General features: G+C 43.4%; 1 pseudogene across 1 annotated transcript; it reads right to left on the reverse strand.

The window, feature by feature from the left end:
- Window positions 1-476: 476 nt before the first annotated feature.
- On the reverse strand, window positions 477-10,193 carry LOC106565601 (man(5)GlcNAc(2)-PP-dolichol translocation protein RFT1-like; annotated as a pseudogene). The gene is made up of 8 exons (XR_014379834.1): window positions 9,945-10,193; window positions 9,489-9,574; window positions 8,943-9,069; window positions 6,055-6,189; window positions 5,596-5,853; window positions 5,288-5,479; window positions 2,709-2,917; window positions 477-2,423 (listed from the first exon to the last, which is right to left on the reverse strand). The product of XR_014379834.1 is annotated as a man(5)GlcNAc(2)-PP-dolichol translocation protein RFT1-like (transcript).
- Between the last annotated feature and the right edge of the window lie 2,061 nt (window positions 10,194-12,254).

Raw genomic sequence — 12,254 nt, forward strand, 5'->3', positions numbered from 1 at the left:
AATGCAAGTAAAACTAAATGCATGCTCTTCAACCGATCGCTGCCCGCTCCTGCCCGCCCATCCAGCATCACTACTCTGGACGGTTCTGACTTAGAATATGTGGACAACTACAAATACCTAGGTGTCTGGTTAGACTGTAAACTCTCCTTCCAGACTCACATTAAGCATCTCCAATCCAAAATTAAATCTAGAATCGGCTTCCTATTTCGCAACAAAGCATCCTTCACTCATGCTGCCAAACATACCCTCGTAAAACTGACCATCCTACCGATCCTCGACTTCGGCGATGTCATTTACAAAATAGCCTCCAACACTCTACTCAACAAATTGGATGCAGTCTATCACAGTGCCATCCATTTTGTCACCAAAGCCCCATATACAGTGGGGGGGGGGGGAGTATTTGATCCCCTGTTGATTTTGTAGGTTTGCCCACTGATAAAGAAAGGATCAGTCTATAATTTTAATGGTAGGTTTATTTGAACAGTGAGAGACAGAATAACAACAAAAATATCCAGAAAAACGCATGTCAAAAATGTTATCAATTGATTTGCATTTTAATGAGGGAAATAAGTATTTGACCCATCTGCAAAACATGACTTAGTACTTGGTGGCAAAACCCTTGTTGGGCAATCACAGAGGTCAGACGTTTCTTGTAGTTGGCCACCAGGTTTGCACACATCTCAGGAGGGATTTTGTCCCACTCATCTTTGCAGATCTTCTCCAAGTCATTAAGGTTTCGAGGCTGACGTTTGGCAACTCGAACCTTCAGCTCCCTCCACAGATTTTCTATGGGATTAAGGTCTGGAGACTGGCTAGGCCACTCCAGGACCATAATGTGCTTCTTCTTGAGCCACTCCTTTGTTGCCTTGGCCATGTGTTTTGGGTCATTGCAGAGCAAGGGGAACAACTACTTCAAGGTCTCAAAGCGAGTGACGTCACCGATTGAAACGCTATTAGCGCGCACCCTGCTAACAAGCTAGCTATTTCACATCGGTTACATGTTCATAGCCCATCTTGAAATAGCCCATCCAATTACCTCATCCCCTCCCTTATCCTACCTCATTTGCACATACGGTATATAGATTTTTTTTTACTTTATTATTGACTGTATGTTTGTTTATTCCATGTGTAACTCTGTGTTGTTGTATGTGTCGAACTGCTTTGCTTTATCTTGGCCAGGTCGCAGTTGCAATTGAGAACTTATTCTCAACAAGCCTACCTGGTTAAATAAAGGTGAAATAAAAAAAATAAAAAAAAGTTTTGCATACTAATTTATTTAATGATTATTTTTTGTTTAACGTTTACCCCTTTTTTGTGGTATCCAATTGGTAGTTACAGTCTTGTCTCATCGCTGCAACTCCTGTACGGTCTCGGTAGAGGCAAAGGTCGAGAGCCGTGCGTCCTCCGAAACATGACCCAACCAAGCCGCACTGCTTCTTGACACAATGTCTGCATAACCCGGAAGCCAGCCACACCAATGTGTTGGAGGAAACACCGTACACCTGGCGACCGTGCATGCGCCCGGCCTGCCACAGGAGTTGCTAGAGCACAATGTGCCAAAACCTCTCCTAACCCGGATGAAGCTGGGCCAATTGTGCGTCGCCTCATAGGCAACAGAGCCTGAACTCGAACCAGGATCTCTAGTGGCACAGCTAGCAACTGTGACGTAGTGCCTTAGACCACTGCACCACTCGGGAGGCCACTTGCATACTAAGTCTTACATAGTTCATTTTGTTTCTGGATGTTGCACTGAAAGTGGCTTATATTGTGTTGATTCAATCACACTTCCCACAGTAAAGGGGCCTTTTGATAGTGTTAACGGGGAAAACTGTAGAAAGTTGAGTGAAGTTCAACCTTGTGCTTCTCTGCGCGGACTGATATTTCTTCTGTGCAGCAGTCCAGTGGAGCTGCGCACCCGTGTGGAGTTTAGAGGGAACATTTGTCACATCCCTCCAATAGAGTTCCAGACACTTGTATAATATATGCCAAGGTGCCTTTATTTTGGCAGTTACCTATGCATACGCACAAATACAAACACTCAAGCACATTCAGGAAAAATTAAATCGTTTTTGGCTAATGAGCCACTCATTCTGAATTCACCCTCAGTCCATAATAACAAGGTTACTTAGGATTGCAGCTGTTTCCATATTCTCTTCCAAGCTCTAACCATCCTGCCATTTTGTCTCTCTTGCCTTTACTCTCTGCCATTATAGCTGGCAAGTTAATATAGGTCCTTATCTTTTCTCTGCTGGGCAGGATTAGCTGTGTTTCTTCCCATAGTGAGGTAACAACTCATTCTTAACAAATTGAACAAGTTTTGTGTCCGTAAGAAGAACGGTGACAAACACACTCAGTAGACACCCGGGCCCCACGGCGATGTGAACCAGACTTAGTAACCATCCTCCATCACAACAGAACACACCCTGAAACAACAGAGTACAAACAGATGGGAGTGAGAGGAATCTGATTCTATGGTAAAGAAATACACAAAAATAAGAATCTGACTCACTATAATCTCTGAGTATGTGGTAAGCATAGACATATAGTTTATATTCTAACTCCCATTTCTATGGTGGTAAGATAGACACAATAACCATTTTATTAACTGTGAAAGACAGAAGTGTGATTGGCTGATATGTGTTTGGTTGGTTTATACAGGATGTGGTGTGTACAGCAAAGCAGTGAAGAGAGCAGTTCTAGTGTGGTACCTCAGAGAGGGCGGGGAAGACTGCGCTTAGAGCAAGAGCCAGTAGCACGAAAGAGGAGGGCCTCAAGCCGCGCAGGGGCATCCACTGGCTGGACAGGAAGTAGAGAAGGCTGAGGATGATACGCAGACCTCTTCTTTGCTCATGGCAGTGAAGACAAAGCACTCAGTCACTCCATTAATGGCCAGCAGGAATACATATGACTGGGCCCTTCAATATAAACACACATATTATTACACACAAACAATCACAAAAAAAAACAGTAGTTTGAGGAATTAGATCATTCAAATCATTGCTGATTCCCCATAGAGGAATTTTTCCCTCTCGCTCTCATCCAACACTTCTCACTCTGCCCCTACTCGGATGGTATTGCGCCGTCCCAACCTTCGCTCTCTCTCTCCCGCTACTCTCTCCTCTTCCATCCTATCATCTCTTCCCTCTGCTCAAACCTTCTCCAACCTATCTCCTGATTCTGCCTCCTCAACCCTCCTCTCCTCCCTCTCTGCATCCTTTGATTTCCTCTGTCCCCTATCCTCCAGGCCGGCTCGGTCCTCCCCTCCTGCTCCGTGGCTCGACGACTCACTGCGAGCTCACAGAACAGGGCTCCGGGCAGCCGAGCGGAAATGGAGGAAAACTCGCCTCCCTGCGGACCTGGCATCCTTTCACTCCCTCCTCTCTACATTTTCCTCTTCTGTCTCTGCTGCTAAAGCCACTTTCTACCACTCTAAACTCCAAGCATCTGCCTCTAACCCTAGGAAGCTCTTTGCTACCTTCTCCTCCCTTCTGAATCCTCCTCCCCCTCCCCCCCCCTCCTCCCTCTCTGCGGATGACTTCGTCAACCATTTTGAAAAGAAGGTTGACGACATCCGATCCTCGTTTGCTAAGTCAAACGACACTGCTGGTCCTGCTCACACTGCCCTACCCTGTGCTTTGACCTCTTTCTCCCCTCTCTCTCCAGATGAAATCTCGCGTCTTGTGACGGCCGGCCGCCCAACAACCTGCCCACTTGACCCTATCCCCTCCTCTCTTCTCCAGACCATTTCCGGAGACCTTCTCCCCTACCTCACCTCGCTCATCAACTCATCCTTGACCGCTGGCTACGTCCCTTCCGTCTTCAAGAGAGCGAGAGTTGCACCCCTTCTGAAAAAACCTACACTCGACCCCTCCGATGTCAACAACTACAGACCAGTATCCCTTCTTTCCTTTCTCTCCAAAACTCTTGAGCGTGCCGTCCTTGGCCACTCTCTTGCTATCTCTCTCAGAATGACCTTCTTGATCCTAATCAGTCAGGTTTCAAGACTGGGCATTCAACTGAGACTGCTCTTCTCTGTGTCACGGAGGCTCTCCGCACTGCTAAAGCTAACTCTCTCTCCTCTGCTCTCATCCTTCTAGACCTATCTGCTGCCTTTGATACCGTGAACCATCAGATCCTCCTCTCCACCCTCTCCGAGCTGGGCATCTCCGGCGCCGCCCACGCTTGGATTGCGTCCTACCTGACAGGTCGCTCCTACCAGGTGGCGTGGCGAGAATCTGTCTCCGCACCACGTGCTCTCACCACTGGTGTCCCCCAGGGCTCTGTTCTTGGCCCACTCCTATTCTCGCTATACACCAAGTCACTTGGCTCTGTCATATCCTCACATGGTCTCTCATATCATTGCTATGCAGATGACACACAATTAATCTTCTCCTTTCCCCCTTCTGACAACCAGGTGGCGAATCGCATCTCTGCATGTCTGGCAGACATATCAGTGTGGATGACGGATCACCACCTCAAGCTGAACCTCGGCAAGACGGAGCTGCTCTTCCTCCCGGGGAAGGACTGCCCGTTCCATGATCTCGCCATCACGGTTGACAACTCCCTTGTGTCCTCCTCCCAGAGTGCTAAGAGCCTTGGTGTGACCCTGGACAACACCCTGTCGTTCTCCACCAACATCAAGGCGGTGACCCGATCCTGTAGGTTCATGCTCTACAACATTCGCAGAGTACGACCCTGCCTCACACAGGAAGCGGCGCAGGTCCTAATCCAGGCACTTGTCATCTCCCGTCTGGATTATTGCAACTCGCTGCTGGCTGGGCTCCCTGCCTGTGCCATTAAACCCCTACAACTCATCCAGAACGCCGCAGCCCGTCTGGTGTTCAACCTTCCCAAGTTCTCTCACGTCACCCCGCTCCTCCGCTCTCTCCACTGGCTTCCAGTCGAAGCTCGCATCCGCTACAAGACCATGGTGCTTGCCTACGGAGCTGTGAGGGGAACGGCACCTCCGTACCTTCAGGCTCTGATCAGGCCCTACACCCAAACAAGGGCACTCCGTTCATCCACCTCTGGCCTGCTCGCCTCCCTACCTCTGAGGAAGCACAGTTCCCGCTCAGCCCAGTCAAAACTGTTCGCTGCTCTGGCACCCCAATGGTGGAACAAGCTCCCTCACGACGCCAGGACAGCGGAGTCAATCACCACCTTCCGGAGACACCTGAAACCCCACCTCTTCAAGGAATACCTGGGATAGGATAAAGTAATCCTTCTAACCCCCCCCCTTAAAAGATTTAGATGCACTATTGTAAAGTGGTTGTTCCACTGGATATTATAAGGTGAATGCACCAATTTGTAAGTCGCTCTGGATAAGAGCGTCTGCTAAATGACTTAAATGTAAATGTAAATGTAAATAGAGGTCTAGAACCAGGTGAGAGTAGGCGTAACCAAACACTGTGATGATCAGACCAATCACAAGCACCAGCTTCAGCAGACACTCCAGAACCTCAGCTGCTATGGCAATCTCCTCCAATCAGCAAGCAGCATCAATGCACATGCATGAGCTATTAGGTGTGTAATAGCCAACTTTATAAACGGTGAAATGAATGACAGGTATTTGATTGGCCGACTCTGCTTTCTGACCTGTTTCTGCTGCATGACATCCTGTCCCCTCTCAAGGACTTTGACGAAGAAGACATAGAAGCTCTTCGATCGTCAGGAAGATGAAGCGGCTACCATGGAGCCCAGGTTGTTGACGATGTCGTACACGCCCTGCTCCCTGAAGCTCAGCACATTGAGGAAGGTCATGACGTAACGCTCGCCCTCCGTCAGGATCTGCTTTAGGAATGACTGCTTGAAGAAGCTTCACGTCAGCCTGGCCAACGTCCAGTCAATCACCGGCTACAAACACACATAGCGGGATGACATCACAAACACAGTTGTGACCCGACGTAGTATATGAATGAAAGAACCAAATCAATCAACACATTTATGTCAGTTATTATGGCCAATTGGTTTTGGGTATTCTGTATACTAGGTCTGTGAGGAGTGTATGCGGTGAGTGAAAGGGTTAGGGCTTAAGCTTGTTGTGGTGAATGTTACCTCTCCTTCCACTCTGGAGGGCAGCAGGTCTGCCACACGCTGCAGGTGGAAGAACTTCCTGTTGGCCTCCCCATAGCCCAGGAAACACAGGAAGTATACAATGTAGCACAGTACCAGGAACCCTGTGTACACCAGCTACGAAGGACAGGACAGTTAATAACAGTTCGCTTAATAGACACTCTTCCACAGTTACTTATGAGGGTTGCATCATGAAATTCCATTTTCATCTATACAGATTAATATTTACTCACAACATTACTTATTATAAAGTTAATATTACTTCATGACCATACCCTCTATGTAAACACAACCCTCTTAACCATACTCCCTTGTAACCAGCGCATCCTACTGAATACAGCTTCATCAGACTACACCCTCTGCACCTCTCCTCTTTCCCTGACATCACCCTCTGCACCTATCCTCTTTCCCTGACTACACCCTCTGCACCTCTCCTCTTTCCCTGACATCACCCTCTGCACCTATCCTCTTTCCCTGACATCACCCTCTGCACCTATCCTCTTTCCCTGACATCACCCTCTGTACCTCTCCTCTTTCCCTGACTACACTCTCTGCACCTATCCTCTTTCCCTGACTACACCCTCTGCACCTATCCTCTTTCCCTGACATCACCCTCTGCACCTATCCTCTTTCCCTGACTACACCCTCTGCATCTATCCTCTTTCCCTGACTACACCCTCTGCACCTATCCTCTTTCCCTGACATCACCCTCTGCACCTATCCTCTTTCCCTGACATCACCCTCTGCACCTATCCTCTTTCCCTGACTACACCCTCTGCACCTCTCCTCTTTCCCTGACTACACCCTCTGCACCTATCCTTTTAGTTTTCTTGCACCTTATTTGTGGAACAATCTTCAAAATGTTCTTAAATGTGATGTTTTGGTGCCTCTAAGACAATTCAAAAGGCTAATTGAGGACCTTATTACTGATGAATGTGCTTGTTTTCTATTACCATGTGGTTCTTTCTGCTTGCATTTTGTATTTATATTGATGTGTGTATTTCCCTTAATTTCTGTAATTCAGGGCTCATCTGTAAAGAGACTTTGGTCTCAGTATGACTCCCTGATAAAATAAAGGTTAAAAATACAGTACCAGTCAAAGGTTTGGACACACCTACTGATTCAAGGGTTTTTCTTTATTTTTTACTATTTTCTACATTGTAGAATAATAGTGAAGACATCAAAACTATGAAATAACACATATGGAATCATGTAGTAACCAAAAAAAAGTGTTCAACAAATCAAAATATATTTTATATTTGAGATTCTTCAAAGTAGCCACCCTTTGCCTTGATGACAGTTTTTCACACTCTTGGCACACTCAAAAATTCTCTCAACTAGCTTCATGAAGAATGCTTTTCCAACAGTCTTGAAGGAGTTCCCACATATGCTCAGCACTTGTTGGCTACTTTTCCTTCACTCTGCGGTCCAACTCATCCCAAACCATCTCAATTGGGTTAAGGTCAGGGGATTGTGGAGGCCAGGTCATCTGATGCAGCACTCCATCACTCTCCTAATTGGTCAAATAGCCCTTACACAGCCTGGAGGTGTGTTTGGTCATTGTCCTATTGAAAAACAAATGATAGTCCCACTAAGCGCAAAACAGATGGGATGGCATATTGCTGCAGAATGCTGTGGTAGCCATGCTGGTTAAGTGTACCTTGAATTCAAAATAAATCACTGACAGTGTCACCAGCAAGGCACCCCCACACCGTCACACCTCCTCCTCCGTGCTTCACGGTGGAAACCACACATGCGGAGATCATCCGTTCACCTACTCTGTGTCTCACAATGACACAGGGGTTGGAACCAAAAATCCCAAATTTGGACTCATCAGAACGAAAGGACAGATTTCCACTGGTCTAATGTCCATTGCTTGTGTTTCTTGGCCCAAGAAAGTCTCTTGTTATTGGTGTCCTTTAGTAGTGGTTTCTTTGTAGTAATTGGACCATGAAGGCCTGATTCACGCATGAGAACCAGTTTCATCATAGCGCTTGATGGTTTTTATGACTGCATTTGAAGAAACGTTGAAAGTTCTTGAAAATGTCCGGCTTGACTGACCTTCATGTCTTAAAGTAATGATGGACTGCCGTTTCTCTTGGCTTATTTGAGCTGTTCTTGCCATACTATGGACTTGATATTTTACCAAATAGGGCTATCTTCTGTATACCACCCTTACTGTGTCACAACAGAACTGATTGGCTCAAACGCATTAAGAAGGAAAGAAATTCCACAAATTAACTTTTAACAAGGCACACCTGTTAATTTAAATGCATTCCAGGTGACTACCTCATGAAGCTGGTTGAGAGAATGTCATGAGTGTGCAAAGCTGTCATCAAGGCAAAGGGTGGGTACTTTGAACAATCTCAAATATAAAATATATTTAGATTTGTTTAACACTTTTTTGGTTACTACATTTACATTTACATTTACATTTAAGTCATTTAGCAGACGCTCTTATCCAGAGCGACTTACAAAATGATTCCATATGTGTTATTTCATAGGTTTGATGTCTTCACTATTATTCTACAATGTAGAAAAATTGTCAAAATAAAGAAAAACCCTTGAATGAGTAGGTGTGTCCAAACTTTTGACTGGTACTGTATATATTCTCTTTCACTGTCTACAGCTTCCTCTGACTACACCCTCTGCACCTATCCTCTTTCCCTGTCCCTCCTACTCTGTACCTGAGTGCTCAACGAAGCATCAGATTACACTACCCAAAATCCTAATGTAGACAAAACTGACATAAGATCAGTGTGTAGGGGATGAGGCTGCATCATCCAACCTGTACCTGAGCAGCAGAGAAGATGTAGAGCAGATAGTGCTGATGAAAGTGCCAACAACACTGTGCAGCAGTAGCTCCCCTATAGTCCCACTCGTGGCGGCCATAGCAGGTTGATGACTTGTCTCCAGTTGTGATCTGTTCCGCCACACAAACAGGCTCTCCTGAAGGCCTCTCTGGACAAGGCCAGCATGGAGTACAGCAGTGTCAACCTGTGCACACACACACACACACACACACACACACACACACACACACACACACACACACACACACACACACACACACACACACACACACACACACACACACACACACACACACACACACACACACACACACACACACACACACACACAGTATGTGGTGTTAGTATTTGTTTCACTGCAGGTTCACAGCAGCTCATATTGCAGCAGGAGTGTATTCATTATGGTAACTGTTTAAGAAACAAATGGAAGCAAAAAGAGCAAACGAACTAAACGGGGAGGGACCTACCTGAAATTTGTCCTATAGAAACTCTTGTTTTCGTTGTAAAATGTTTTCTGTTTGGAGTAAACAGTTTCCCTTGCCAAACGTTTTGCAACAGAATCCGGGTAATGAATACACCCCAGGTGTAGTAAACCAGTCTTACCTGACGTTAACCACGCCAATCAGTTCTTTGGACACAAAGCGCAGCGTGAACACGTTCAGCAGAAAGGTGAGTGCACGAAACATGACCTAAATATCATCAGGAGCATATTCAGTCACACACAAATTGATATAAAATATAAAATATATAAACGTAATCAGTGAACTGTGGAATCGAGATTGCTCTGTAGATGTCTTTCTGACACTTTAATATTTTTTACGACTCAATGCCTCAGGGCAACACACACACACGAATCAAATCAACAACTGCTACACAATCTATGCATTCAGAAAAAGTAGCTACACAAGCCGGATCTTTCTTCTACAACACACTTAAAACTGTCCCCCACACATTACTCTGAGGGAGTGGATATAGGGAATTTCAGCAAGGACACTAGCTAGCTATTATTAAGTGCAAAAATGAGTTTGACTTCATAGCTAAATATAATAACTACATTACCTGAAGCAAGACATTGTATGATGCGAGAGTAGAGGCACTCTTCAGCACATCTTGGGAACTCATCTTGCAACTAACAGTTAACTAGTCTTCCTCCTTACTTGCCTGTATGATGAGGTTTCTCCTGAAAGTGCACCGTGAAAAGGGGCATAATCAAAGATACGGACAGTTAAAATCTGTTGCAATTTTTGTGCTATTGGTCTTTTCTGGTGGCTGGTTTGAACATATCTGACTATAGCTAGTTAGAGAGATTTCTGCTTCATGCACCCAACTTCCGTATACATGGAATGTCATTACGTCGATTTCACTACATAGTGCAGTTAATTTATATCGTAAAAATGTATGAAAACAATTTTATTTTTTTTGTCTTCATTTAAGGATAAGGGTAAGCATAAGGTTAGAAATGTGGTTAAGGTTTAAAATCACATTTTAAGAAGATACATTTTATAAATATGCAGGTTTATTTTTTTTTATTGTAAAGCAATTCCAAATATATAATATAGAAAAACAAACAGAGTGTACAACAGAGTATACACACATTACAAACAACAGTCAAGGGAATAAAGACAATACATTATATAAAGACCTTGTAAAAATGACAAACATTCAAAGTTTTTATTTATTTTATGTTATGAAAGAAGAAATTGTGTTTATATATTGTTCAATTTAATTCTCAAAAATAACAAACAGAGGCTTTTGACATATACATTTACATTTGTGAATCTGGAATTTAGCTAAAATAACAATGACTTGGATTAAAAAGAAAGGCTTTGCGTAGACTTTGCTTTACTTTGTAAAACCAAATATCATATTATTAAGGAGAAGAGAAAAATTAACATGTATATATCTAAAACAAATTTACAGATACTGTATCTTGCCACAGCTTTCGGGTGTAAGAGCAAAGCCAAACTAAATGTAAAACAGTCTCCGGTTGTTAATTATTGAATGTACAATAAATATTAATGTATTTTTCAAACTTTTAAAGATACTGTTCAGTAGGGTAGCACTTGTGGATTAATTTATTAGTTAAAAGAAACTTCTGAGAGACCAAACATTTTTGAAATGACTATTTCTTAAAAGCCCATTCCAGAAAGACATGGGACTGAAACAATATCACATTGAAATAAGGCACGTATTTTCCTAACGTTGTTAAAAACAGTAGGAGAGAAACATATCTTGCCTGCTGGTGAGTCAGCTAGATCAAGAGATGGTAAAGAAGAGGGCATAGATTTGGCTACATCCTTAAAAAGTACAATAACTTCAGAGGGGATTGCATAAAATACTACAGTAAATTCCTTTGGAGTTATCAGTATCTTATGAAAAGCTAAACAACTTGGCATAATAAAAGAAAACACCTTTATCATTGAACAGTTGACTCACCAATAGAAGATTGTTTTGGAACCATTTCTCAAAAAACAAGGACTTGCCTTTGTATAAGATGCCTAAATCTATTGTTCCAGATAGAATATCTGTATGGAGAAAAATTGTGCTTGTAGATCAAAGACCATGCTAAAAAGAATTGTTAAGGAAATTAGATAAATTATTCGGGATTTTTTCAATAATGTAATTACACATTAGGAACATTTTGAGGCCACCTAAATGGGAAAAAAACATACAGAGAGATACAATTCCATATACAGCTAGGACTCTTCAGGAATTGCTTAATCCAATTAATCTTGAGTGTTATTCAAAGTGGGAAAATCAAGAAAATTGAGACCACCCTCTTCATAATCACAGATGTCTTGAAATAATGTGTCCTGTTCTTCCATACAAGATTAAAAAGCATCTTATCAATGTTCTTGCTTATCTGATTTTCGACATGCAGTATAAGTGAGCCTGGAAATACCCTCAGCTTTTGTGAGCAATATTCTACCGTTCAGAGACAAATCCCTTTGTAACCAATGATTGAGTTTATTTTCAGATTTCTCTGTGAAAGGGTAAATAGGCGGGTTTATGACTTTGTGGTTGTGGTAACTAGTAACGACAAATATCTATGGTGAAGACCCATTATGTCGCCAGAACGATTTGTGTACCTAATGCAAGTGGCCCGCTAGGAGGCATGGTCACTCCAATATAGATTTTTAGATACAAGAACTAAATCAGAAATGAAGGTAAATTCTCATGGGAATTTAATTTAGATTCAACATCACATACAAATAAACATACAATAAAAAAAAAGAGTTCACAATTTGCAGAAAGCAAAGGTATTTGATTGGTTAATCTTGCTAATAGGCAATTTGTTGATGAGTTCACTGAGAGTGTGGTTTATAAAACATCACTGTGTTTCGTATGTTCATCACAGAGTGACTAAAG

This window comes from Salmo salar, chromosome 12 (genome assembly GCF_965601325.2).
Source record: "Salmo salar chromosome 12, fSalSal1, whole genome shotgun sequence".
In the NCBI taxonomy this organism is placed as follows: Eukaryota; Metazoa; Chordata; class Actinopteri; order Salmoniformes; family Salmonidae; genus Salmo; species Salmo salar.